Genomic DNA, 12,502 nt, shown 5'->3' on the forward strand with positions numbered 1-12,502 from the left:
CTATCAGGAAATGGTTACTTGACCCAGGCCTTTTGTGAATGCTCTCAGTCTGTAGGTGGGGTTTTGGGTCGCTTCAAAATGAAGTCAGTACTGCCCACAGAAGCTACCTTGTAACAACAAGCCGTGTGGAGCAGGACCTCACCAGCAGTGGCCCCTCTCAACTCTCTTGAAGCCTGGGCCTCAGTTGAAGCTGTCACCTGGGCCACGCTGGACGCAGGTAAGCCCCCCTCCCCCCTGCCCCCTTACCCGGCTCTGCTGCCATCATCACATGGACTGCAGCGGCGGTGGCAGCACCAGGTAAGCCCCCTCCCACCCCACTTACCTGCGTCCGGAGCATCGGAATGGTCCGAATCACTTCAGACCATTCCGAACCACTCAATGCCGATTCGGACCTCCCCCGATCTGCTTCGGAACCGGGATTCAGAGGTCCGGATTGAACTACTCCACTTTGGATTCAGGGATCCCAAACGGAGCAGAGCACAGCTCTAGTGCAGAGAGACTTGGGGTTTACTCTCCGGAGGCGGGGAGAGTCTGAGAAACCCAGCAAGTGGCTTACGGTGCTGGGGCGGATGCCGAGGTGTCCCAATGAAGGAGAAAGAGGAGCAGGAGAAAGCTGGTGTATCCCGCGAGTCTCTGTCCTGTCTCCATGGTGCTGAGAAGGCGGCCTGTGGATGGATCAGACGGAGGCAGAAGCTGGATCTCTGCACCTCTGGCTGTTCCCTCTTCTGCCAGCCTGGCAGCCCTCTTTATAGCAGCTCCCTGCCATGGGGCCCACAAGGCGGAGGAGAAAAGCAAAGGACAGGGAGCGCTGGATGGTGACAACCAAGACCAGAGGCTGGAAGTTCTGCCAAAAGAGCACACAGAGAAGCCCTTGGCAAGCAAAGAAGGAAGCAAGAAGAGGGCATGGACAGTGCTTATTACACAAGGGCCCTGGCCTGACGTTGAACTGTTTGTGTGTTACGGTCTGTTCTAGCAGGACCGCTGCCAAGTTGGTTTGCTTCTAGCAGGGGTGAATCAAACATACGTTCCGACACAAGACTCAGGAAGCCCACACCACCGAACCCGGGGTAGAGCAACCTGGATGCAGCCATGAATCCCTATCCCAGGAAGGGCTCCTATCCTTCAGAGCTTCCCAGTATGGTTGACATGAAAGCCAGGACATTGGAAGCCACAAATACAGGGTGCAGAACAGAAAAAGGAGGCACCACACCACCTCTTCCGCGCTTCGGGGCTGGGGTGCTAAGCCAATGGCTGTGTCAGACCCCTGCCCCAAATAACTTCTAATGCTAAGCAGTGCCATTTCATTTAGGCCTTTGAATAACAGAAGGGGATGAATGAGCCACGCATCTAATGGGAATGGCCTAGAAACTTTTCCTTCCAGCACGTAACACATGATTGAACTTCTTCTGTCACACAACAGTACCCCAAAGTACCCCAAAGTACTTTGTAAACCACTCAGTCTTTGTAAACTTTGTAAACATTAGTCTTTGTAAACCACTCAGAGAGCTTTGGCTATGGGGCAGTAGATAAATTTAATATAATGATTGTGTCCAGTTCTGGGCTCCACAATTCAAGAAGGACGCAGACAAGCTGGAGCGTGTTCAGAGGAGGGCAACCAGGATGATCAGGGGTCTGGAAACAAAGCCCTATGAAGAGAGACTGAAAGAACTGGGCATGCTTAGCCTGGAGAAGAGAAGATGGAGGGGAGACATGAGAGCACTCTTCAAATACTTGAAAGGTTGTCACACAGAGGAAGGCCAGGATCTCTTCTCGATCCTTCCAGAGTGCAGGACACGGAATAACGGGCTCAAGTTACAGGAGGCCAGATTCCAGCTGGACATCAGGAAAAACTTCCTGACTGTTAGAGCAGTATGACAATGGAACCAGTTCCCTAGGGAGGTTGTGGGCTCTCCCACACTAGAGGCCTTCAATAGGCAGCTGGACAACCACCTGTCAGGGATGCTTTAGGGTGGATTCCTGCATTGAGCAGGGGGTTGGACCCAATGGCCTTATAGGCCCCTTCCAACTCTACTATTCTATGAATCTATAATTGTAATTAAAAAAAAAATAGCAGAAGTTTTCAACAATGCTTTAAAAAGTTCCCCAATATCTGAACAGTTCCCAACCAGAATTATTTCTGATTCACAAAATGCATAGCAGGGGTGCAAACCTCAGACCCAAGAGCTGAAAGAAAACCTTATGCCATGGAAAATGCTATGGCTCGCTGGAGGTCTGCTATAAAGTTTGCAGTCCCTTAGCTTTTATTATTGCTCTGATTCAGACATTGGAGACTTTTGTACCTGTTTCCATTGATTTTTAATGGATTTTTAATAATAATAATAATAATAATAATAATAATAATAATAATAATTTTAATTCCTACCCGCCTCTCCATTCTGATCGAGGTGAGGAACAACAGCAAATATAAAATACATAAAACTGAATTAAAACATAATATACAATGTTAAAACGTCGTAAAAACATTCTAAAAACATCCTAAAATTCCACTGGATAGGCCTGCCGGAAGAGATCAGTCTTAATTGCTTTCTTAAATGCTAATAGATTGTTAAGTTGACGTGTCTCTTTCGGCAAGCCATTCCACAGTCTGGGAGCGGCCGAGGAAAAGGTCCTCTGGGTACTAGTTGTCAGCCTTGTTTTTGTTGGCTGGAGTAAATTCTTCCCAGAGGACCTGAGTGTGCAGGGTGGATTGTACAGGAGAAGGCGATCCCGCAGGTAGCCTGAACCCAACCCATGTAGGGCTTTAAAGATGATAACCAACACTTTATACTTCACCTGGAAACTAATTGGCAGCCAGTGAAGAGATTTTAAAACTGGTGTACCGGTGACCAGCCTGGCTCCCCTATTTTGAACTAGTTGAAATTTCCGGACTAGGCACAAAGGTAGCCCTATGTAGAGCGCATTGCAGAAGTCGAGCCTCAAAGTTACCAGCATGTTCACTACCGTCTTTAGGTCTTCTAATTCTAGGAAGGGACGCAGCTGGCATATCAGCCAAAGCTGTTAGGAGGCACTCCTGGCCATCGCATCTGTCTGGGCTGTCATTTGGAGTGACGGATCCAGAAGCTGCGAACGCAGTCTTTCAGGGGGACTGTAACCCCATCCAGAACCGGTTGACAAACCTCCAGGTTGTGGCCTTTGACAGTGAGCACCTCCATCTTGTTTGGATTCAGCTTCTTTATAGTTTGTAAAGTGAGCTCTCATGGCAAGAGAAGAGCTAGTGCCCTTGTTCAAACTGCACTGAAAAACTTGTCCGGCTGCCAAGAGAGCTCCATTATTTTAAAATAGAAATATGTAAACACATTTTAGACAGTTGCCTAACTCAGAGAGTCTTTGTTTAGGTACCTAAGTTCCAAGTTCTTGGGGAAAAAGAACCTCCTGCGTGTATTACAGAAAACCATCAAAGTGATGGCCTCCAAATAAATGAAATCAGCTCACCCCAACAGACAAGAAGAAAACATACAAGGAGCCCCAGAAATTAGGGCTGTGCTCCGCTCCATTTCAGATCCCCGAATACAGAGCGGAGCGACCCAATCTGGACCCACTAAATTCGGATCCAGATTGGGTCTAGGGACCTCAAGATTGGATTGAAGCAAAGCAGTTCACTTTGCTTTGGATCGCTTTGCCGCAATCCAGAGCTCCGGACGCCATTTTGAACTTTTTTGGTATTGAATTGTATTGGGTGAAAAACGCCTATAACTTATTTATTTTTAAAGATAGAGGCCTGAATTTTACTGAGGTTAGAGATTCCTCATTGGGGGTCATTTGTGTAGATTTTTTAGAAATATCCATTCAGCGGATGGTTTGCAATGAATTTTTATTTAATGGGTAAAAGCGGGTAGCAGGAAATAAGCTTTTTTTTGGCATTGATAGACAGCTTCATCTCCCAAGCGTGCTGATAAGTGATCACCCCATGTGAAGCATCCTCCAATCCCAATGTTGGAAGGGGGGACTAAGTCAGAGGCATATAGAGAAACTTTTCTTTCTCTGTCTTTGTGGGGTAGGACTTTAGTCAGTGAGGAGTGGATTTTTCTGGAACTGTGTTTGGAGGAGTTAGTTGGAAATATTTTTAAAAAAATTCCCCCAAAATCAGGGCATGATCTGATTTCCTTCAAAGTGGCCATGCCTAAGGTCCTATGTGGAAGCTATCATGGTGCCCAGTTACATGTGTGTATCTTAAAAATGACGGAGATAACTGCATTTCTGTAAATGGGAGGAAATCTTTAAAAAAAATCCCCCAAAATCAGAGGATGATCCCATTTTCTTCAAAGTGGCCATGACTAAGGATCTAATTAGAAGCTATCATGGTACCCATTTTCATGTTTCTAACTTGAAAGCTAAAAAAGTTATAGGTGTTTTACATTTACAATGAAAGTCTATGGGGGGGGGAAACAGCGCTCTGGATCTGCAGTGAAGCGGAGCGGATCCAGATTGATCCGAAGCAGAGCGTACCCGATCCGGAAGATCCAGATTGGAATCCAGAGTGGATTGGGGGGGGGGGTGTCCGTGCACAGCCCTACCAGAAAAAGAAGAAGACACATGTCACTATGTGTAAAGAATGGGACATTAGAGGTTAGATTCCCCAAACGGCCAGCTCCCCGTCACTGTCTCTTGTCATCCAATGTTCAGCCTGAGCTTTGTTTTTTTCTGTTAACCTTGTCCTTTCTGGTTTCTGTTCCTATGCTAGTTCCTGTTGCCCTGATCAAACCGTGTGCCAAGAGCTGTTCAAAACTACAGCCAATGTTGTCACTCAGTCAAAAGTTAGACAAATGGGTTTTGTGTGAATTAGAGAACCAAGAGTGGAACTGTAGAGAAATCTTGGAACTGATGTCAATTAACAAAAAGTTGTCGTGTGTGTGTGTGTGTGTGTGTGTGTGTGTGTGTGTGTAGGCATATTAGAGATGAAAATGCCTACAAATGGGGGATTGACAGGGAAATCTGAAAATATCCCATTAAAAACCTTGTCTGATGTGGAAAAGTGCCAAAGCTCCCAGAAATATTCTGATCCCTTTCTCCCTTCCTCTCCATGTTTTTGAAGTTGGAGACACAGAAAGCCTCTTTGGCCATCTGCTCAAGGCTGTCGTGATCTCTTGGCTCCTTATCGGCCATGGTCACTGTGGCGTTACACCCCACAAGTCAGTTCCCAAATGTATGTCTGCAGTTTGTAAGTCTGTGGATTTTAGAATGTTGACCTGAGTGGGCGGAGTTAGAATGTCTGGGGAGGGGGAGGAGTCATATATAAGGGAAGGACTGAGGGGATTGTGAGGGACTTGTTAGGTCCTCTTAGAGTCTTTAGTGCTCTCTGTGTTTAGAGTACTTAAGTTCTGGGAAAATTTGAGGTTCAGGGTAGAGAGTGGTGTCTTTAGAGTGTGGTGTGCACATAGCTGATGTATATTAATCAATACAGATAATAAAGAAAGCTCAAGAGTGATTGTGTGAGAGAACGGAAAGGGTGTATGTGAATGAGTGGAAGGATTGGATGAAAGGTTTCAAAAACGTTTTTAAATGTTTTATTTGAAATAAAGCTTGTGAACTTTTAAAAATAAATTTTAATTATTTTGTTTTTAACTACCACAAAAATCCCATGTGTCTGTTTGGCATTTATCATCTAAAGTTTACTCATTTAACACCCACTCTGTCAATAATTCACCTCAGCACATATAACTCACAGTGTTTTATTTTATATATTGAAATCCTTCTCCATTTTAACCCCTTTCTCCACATAGTTTGGAGGAAGGTAGTTTTTATCCCTTGCCTCAGGCGTATCAAGCGGTGGGGCTTGGCTTGAGCAGGGAGTGGCCACGGCTGGGTCTGTTGTTCAGAGCCTGTGTTGTGGCAGTCACATGTTGCTTTTTCCTCAAACACGTCTGCTTTGTGTTTAGGAACCAGGACAGACATGAAGGCGCATCGCTTCATTGTTTATCACCTAATGCCCCTGACTGGGCATTTTGGAAGGGTCAGGGTAGACTCTGGACTCTCAAGTTCTCCTTGAGGTGCTTATCCAAGAACAGAATGCAACATTTTGTACCGGTCATAGGCTGCCAAAATATGGCATTGCTTATGTAAGAATGGATTTCTGTTTATGGAACACGTATGGGACTTGTGATCAGTCATGGGAGGGTGGAGGGAAAAGTATGACTTCAACGGAGCAACTTTGATGAGTTCTTGTTGTGTGGCTTTAATCCTGGTTGTGCTTTTTATATTGTATTTTGTATTCATGTTTTTAAATTGTTGGCTGTTTTTATGCTTTACATGGTTTTAATTTTTGTGAACCGCCCCAAGAGCTTCGGCTATTGGGTGATATAAAAATGTAATAAATAAATAAATATAAATAAATGAGTGTAAAAGTATGCTGATGTGGATGATGGGCAGAGTGTTCCGCCTTCAGCTTACTGGAGGTCCACCCCAAAGCATCTGTCAGGGATGCTATGGGGTGGATTCCTGCATTGAGCAGGGGGCTGGACTTGATGGCCTTGTAGGTCCCTTCCAACTCTGCTATTCTATGATTCTATGAGGTGAGCTTTTCTCCTACATACATAGTAAAATAAAGGCTCTGCATCTGGGCTCCTTGCTAGACCTACTTGATAATCCATGTGGGAGGAGGGGCCAGGCCGTGCTAGAAGTAGGGCGCGAGACACAAGACTCAGGAAGCCCACACCACCGAACCTGGGGTAGAGCAACCTGGATGCAGCCATGAATCCCTATCCCAGGACGGGCTCCTATCCTTCAGAGCTTCCCAGTATGGTTGACATGAAAGCCAGGACATTGGAAGCCACAAATGGAGGGTGCAGAACAGAAAAAGGAGGCACCACACCACCTCTTCCGCGCTTCGGGGCTGGGGTGCTAAGCCAATGGCTGTGTCAGACCCCTGCCCCAAATAACTTCTAATGCTAAGCAGTGCCATTTCATTTAGGGCTTTGAATAACAGAAGGGGATGAATGAGCCACACATCTAATGGGAATGGCCTAGAAACTTTTCCTTCCAGCACGTAACACATGATTGAACTTCTTCTGTCACACAACAGTACCCCAAAGTACCCCAATGTACTTTGTAAACCACTCAGTCTTTGTAAACTTTGTAAACATTAGTCTTTGTAAACCACTCAGAGAGCTTTGGCTATGGGGCAGTAGATAAATTTAATATAATGATTGTGTCCAGTTCTGGGCTCCACAATTCAAGAAGGACGCAGACAAGCTGGAGCGTGTTCAGAGGAGGGCAACCAGGATGATCAGGGGTCTGGAAACAAAGCCCTATGAAGAGAGACTGAAAGAACTGGGCATGTTTAGCCTGGAGAAGAGAAGATGGAGGGGAGACATGAGAGCACTCTTCAAATACTTCAAAGGTTGTCACACAGAGGAAGGCCAGGATCTCTTCTCGATCCTTCCAGAGTGCAGGACACGGAATAACGGGCTCAAGTTACAGGAGGCCAGATTCCAGCTGGACATCAGGAAAAACTTCCTGACTGTTAGAGCAGTACGACAACGGAATCAGTTCCCTAGGGAGGTTGTGGGCTCTCCCACACTAGAGGCCTTCAATAGGCAGCTGGACAACCACCTGTCAGGGATGCTTTAGGGTGGATTCCTGCATTGAGCAGGGGGTTGGACCCAATGGCCTTATAGGCCCCTTCCAACTCTACTATTCTATGAATCTATAATTGTAATTAAAAAAAAAAATAGCAGAAGTTTTCAACAATGCTTTAAAAAGTTCCCCAATATCTGAACAGTTCCCAACCAGAATTATTTCTGATTCACAAAATGCATAGCAGGGGTGCAAACCTCAGACCCAAGAGCTGAAAGAAAACCTTATGCCATGGAAAATGCTATGGCTCGCTGGAGGTCTGCTATAAAGTTTGCAGTCCCTTAGCTTTTATTATTGCTCTGATTCAGACATTGGAGACTTTTGTACCTGTTTCCAATGATTTTTAATAATAATAATAATAATAATAATAATAATAATAATAATAATTTTAATTCCTACCCGCCTCTCCATTCTGATCGAGGTGAGGAACAACAGCAAATATAAAATACATAAAACTGAATTAAAACATAATATACAATGTTAAAACGTCGTAAAAACATTCTAAAAACATCCTAAAATTCCACTGGATAGGCCTGCCGGAAGAGACCAGTCTTAATTGCTTTCCTAAATGCTAATAGACTGTTAAGTTGACGTGTCTCCTTCGGCAAGCCATTCCACAGTCTGGGAGCGGCCGAGGAAAAGGTCCTCTGGGTACTAGTTGTCAGCCTTGTTTTTGTTGGCTGGAGTAAATTCTTCCCAGAGGACCTGAGTGTGCAGGGTGGATTGTACAGGAGAAGGCGATCCCGCAGGTAGCCTGAACCCAACCCATGTAGGGCTTTAAAGATGATAACCAACACTTTATACTTCGCCTGGAAACTAATTGGCAGCCAGTGAAGAGATTTTAAAACTGGTGTACCGGTGACCAGCCTGGCTCCCCTATTTTGAACTAGTTGAAATTTCCGGACTAGGCACAAAGGTAGCCCTATGTAGAGCGCATTGCAGAAGTCGAGCCTCAAAGTTACCAGCATGTTCACTACCGTCTTTAGGTCTTCTAATTCTAGGAAGGGACGCAGCTGGCATATCAGCCAAAGCTGTTAGGAGGCACTCCTGGCCGTCACATCTGTCTGGGCTGTCATTTGGTGTGACGGATCCAGAAGCTGCGAACGCAGTCTTTCAGGGGGACTGTAACCCCATCCAGAACCGGTTGACAAACCTCCAAACCCAGGTTGTGGCCTTTGACAGTGAGCACCTCCATCTTGTTTGGATTCAGCTTCTTTATAGTTTGTAAAGTGAGCTCTCATGGCAAGAGAAGAGCTAGTGCCCTTGTTCAAACTGCACTGAAAAACTTGTCCGGCTGCCAAGAGAGCTCCATTATTTTAAAATAGAAATATGTAAACACATTTTAGACAGTTGCCTAACTCAGAGAGTCTTTGTTTAGGTACCTAAGTTCCAAGTTCTTGGGGAAAAAGAACCTCCTGCGTGTATTACAGAAAACCATCAAAGTGATGGCCTCCAAATAAATGAAATCAGCTCACCCCAACGGACAAGAACAAAACATACAAGGAGCCCCAGAAATTAGGGCTGTGCTCCGCTCCATTTCAGATCCCCGAATACAGAGCGGAGCGACCCAATCTGGACCCACTAAATTCGGATCCAGATTGGGTCTAGGGACCTCAAGATTGGATTGAAGCAAAGCAGTTCACTTTGCTTCGGATCGCTTTGCCGCAATCCAGAGCTCCGGACGCCATTTTGAACTTTTTTGGTATTGAATTGTATTGGGTGAAAAACGCCTATAACTTATTTATTTTTAAAGATAGAGGCCTGAATTTTACTGAGGTTAGAGATTCCTCATTGGGGGTCATTTGTGTAGATTTTTTAGAAATATCCATTCAGCGGTTGGTTTGCAATGAATTTTTATTTAATGGGTAAAAGCGGGAGCAGGAAATAAGCTTTTTTTGGCATTGATAGACAGCTTCATCTCCCAAGCGTGCTGATAAGTGATCACCCCATGTGAAGCATCCTCCAATCCCAATGTTGGAATGGGGGACTAAGCCAGAGGCATATAGAGAAACTTTTCTTTCTCTGTCTTTGTGGGGTAGGACTTTAGTCAGTGAGGAGTGGATTTTTCTGGAACTGTGTTTGGAGGAGTTAGTTGGAAATATTTTTTAAAAAATTCCCCCAAAATCAGGGCATGATCTGATTTCCTTCAAAGTGGCCATGCCTAAGGTCCTATGTGGAAGCGATCATGGTGCCCAGTTACATGTGTGTATCTTAAAAATGACGGAGATAACTGCATTTCTGTAAATGGGAGGAAATCTTTAAAAAAATTCCCCCAAAATCAGAGGATGATCCCATTTTCTTCAAAGTGGCCATGACTAAGGATCTAATTAGAAGCTATCATGGTACCCATTTTCATGTTTCTAACTTGAAAGCTAAAAAAGTTATAGGTGTTTTACATTTACAATGCAAGTCTGGGGGGGGGGGAAACGGCGCTCTGGATCTGCAGTGAAGCGGAGCGGATCCAGATTGATCCGAAGCAGAGCGTACCCGATCCGGAAGATCCAGATTGGAATCCAGAGTGGATTGGGGGGGGGGGGGTGTCCGTGCACAGCCCTACCAGAAAAAGAAGAAGACACATGTCACTATGTGTAAAGAATGGGACATTAGAGGTTAGATTCCCCAAACGGCCAGCTCCCCGTCACTGTCTCTTGTCATCCAATGTTCAGCCTGAGCTTTGTTTTTTTCTGTTAACCTTGTCCTTTCTGGTTTCTGTTCCTATGCTAGTTCCTGTTGCCCTGATCAAACCGTGTGCCAAGAGCTATTCAAAACTACAGCCAATGTTGTCACTCAGTCAAAAGTTAGACAAATGGGTTTTGTGTGAATTAGAGAACCAAGAGTGGAACTGTAGAGAAATCTTGGAACTGATGTCAATTAACAAAAAGTTGTCATGTGTTTGTGTGTGTGTAGGCATATTAGAGATGAAAATGCCTACAAATGGGGGATTGACAGGGAAATCTGAAAATATCCCATTAAAAACCTTGTCTGATGTGGAAAAGTGCCAAAGCTCCCAGAAATATTCTGATCCCTTTCTCTCTTCCTCTCCATGTTTTTGAAGTTGGAGACACAGAAAGCCTCTTTGGCCATCTGCTCAAGGCTGTCGTGATCTCTTGGCTCCTTATCGGCCATGGTCACTGTGGCGTTACACCCCACAAGTCAGTTCCCAAATGTGTGTCTGCAGTTTGTAAGTCTGTGGATTTTAGAATGTTGACCTGAGTGGGCGGAGTTAGAATGTCTGGGGAGGGGGAGGAGTCATATATAAGGGAAGGACTGAGGGGATTGTGAGGGACTTGTTAGGTCCTCTTAGAGTCTTTAGTGCTCTCTGTGTTTAGAGTACTTAAGTTCTGGGAAAATTTGAGGTTCAGGGTAGAGAGTGGTGTCTTTGGAGTGTGGTGTGCACATAGCTGATGTATATTAATCAATACAGATAATAAAGAAAGCTCAAGAGTGATTGTGTGAGAGAACGGAAAGGGTGTATGTGAATGAGTGGAAGGATTGGATGAAAGGTTTCAAAAACGTTTTTAAATGTTTTATTTGAAACAAAGCTTGTGAACTTTTAAAAATAAATTTTAATTATTTTGTTTTTAACTACCACAAAAGTCCCATGTGTCTGTTTGGCATTTATCATCTAAAGTTTACTCATTTAACACCCACTCTGTCAATAATTCACCTCAGCACATATAACTCACAGTGTTTTATTTTATATATTGAAATCCTTCTCCATTTAAACTCCTTTCTCCACATAGTTTGGAGGAAGGTAGTTTTTATCCCTCGCCTCAGGCGTATCAAGCGGTGGGGCTTGGCTTGAGCAGGGAGTGGCCACGGCTGGGTCTGTTGTTCAGAGCCTGTGTTGTGGCAGTCACATGTTGCTTTTTCCTCAAACACGTCTGCTTTGTGTTTAGGAACCAGGACAGACATGAAGGCGCATCGCTTCATTGTTTATCACCTAAGTCCCCTGACTGGGCATTTTGGAAGGGTCAGGGTAGACTCTGGACTCTCAAGTTCTCCTTGAGGTGCTTATCCAAGAACAGAATGCAACATTTTGTACCGGTCATAGGCTGCCAAAATATGGCATTGCTTATGTAAGAATGGATTTCTGTTTATGGAACACGTATGGGACTTGTGATCAGTCATGGGAGGGTGGAGGGAAAAGTATGACTTCAACGGAGCAACTTTGATGAGTTCTTGTTGTGTGGCTTTAATCCTGGTTGTGCTTTTTATATTGTATTTTGTATTCATGTTTTTAAATTGTTGGCTGTTTTTATGCTTTACATGGTTTTAATTTTTGTGAACCGCCCCGAGAGCTTCGGCTATTGGGTGATATAAAAATGTAATAAATAAATAAATATAAATAAATGAGTGTAAAAGTATGCTGATGTGGATGATGGGCAGAGTGTTCCGCCTTCAGCTTACTGGAGGTCCACCCCAAAGCATCTGTCAGGGATGCTATGGGGTGGATTCCTGCATTGAGCAGGGGGCTGGACTTGATGGCCTTGTAGGTCCCTTCCAACTCTGCTATTCTATGATTCTATGAGGTGAGCTTTTCTCCTACATACATAGTAAAATAAAGGCTCTGCATCTGGGCTCCTTGCTAGACCTACTTGATAATCCATGTGGGAGGAGGGGCCAGGCCGTGCTAGAAGTAGGGCGCGAGACACAAGACTCAGGAAGCCCACACCACCGAACCTGGGGTAGAGCAACCTGGATGCAGCCATGAATCCCTATCCCAGGACGGGCTCCTATCCTTCAGAGCTTCCCAGTATGGTTGACATGAAAGCCAGGACATTGGAAGCCACAAATGGAGGGTGCAGAACAGAAAAAGGAGGCACCACACCACCTCTTCCGCGCTTCGGGGCTGGGGTGCTAAGCCAATGGCTGTGTCAGACCCCTGCCCCAAATAACTTCTAATGCT

The sequence above is a fragment of the Elgaria multicarinata genome, chromosome 3 (genome assembly GCF_023053635.1).
Source record: "Elgaria multicarinata webbii isolate HBS135686 ecotype San Diego chromosome 3, rElgMul1.1.pri, whole genome shotgun sequence".
NCBI lineage: Eukaryota > Metazoa > Chordata > Lepidosauria > Squamata > Anguidae > Elgaria > Elgaria multicarinata.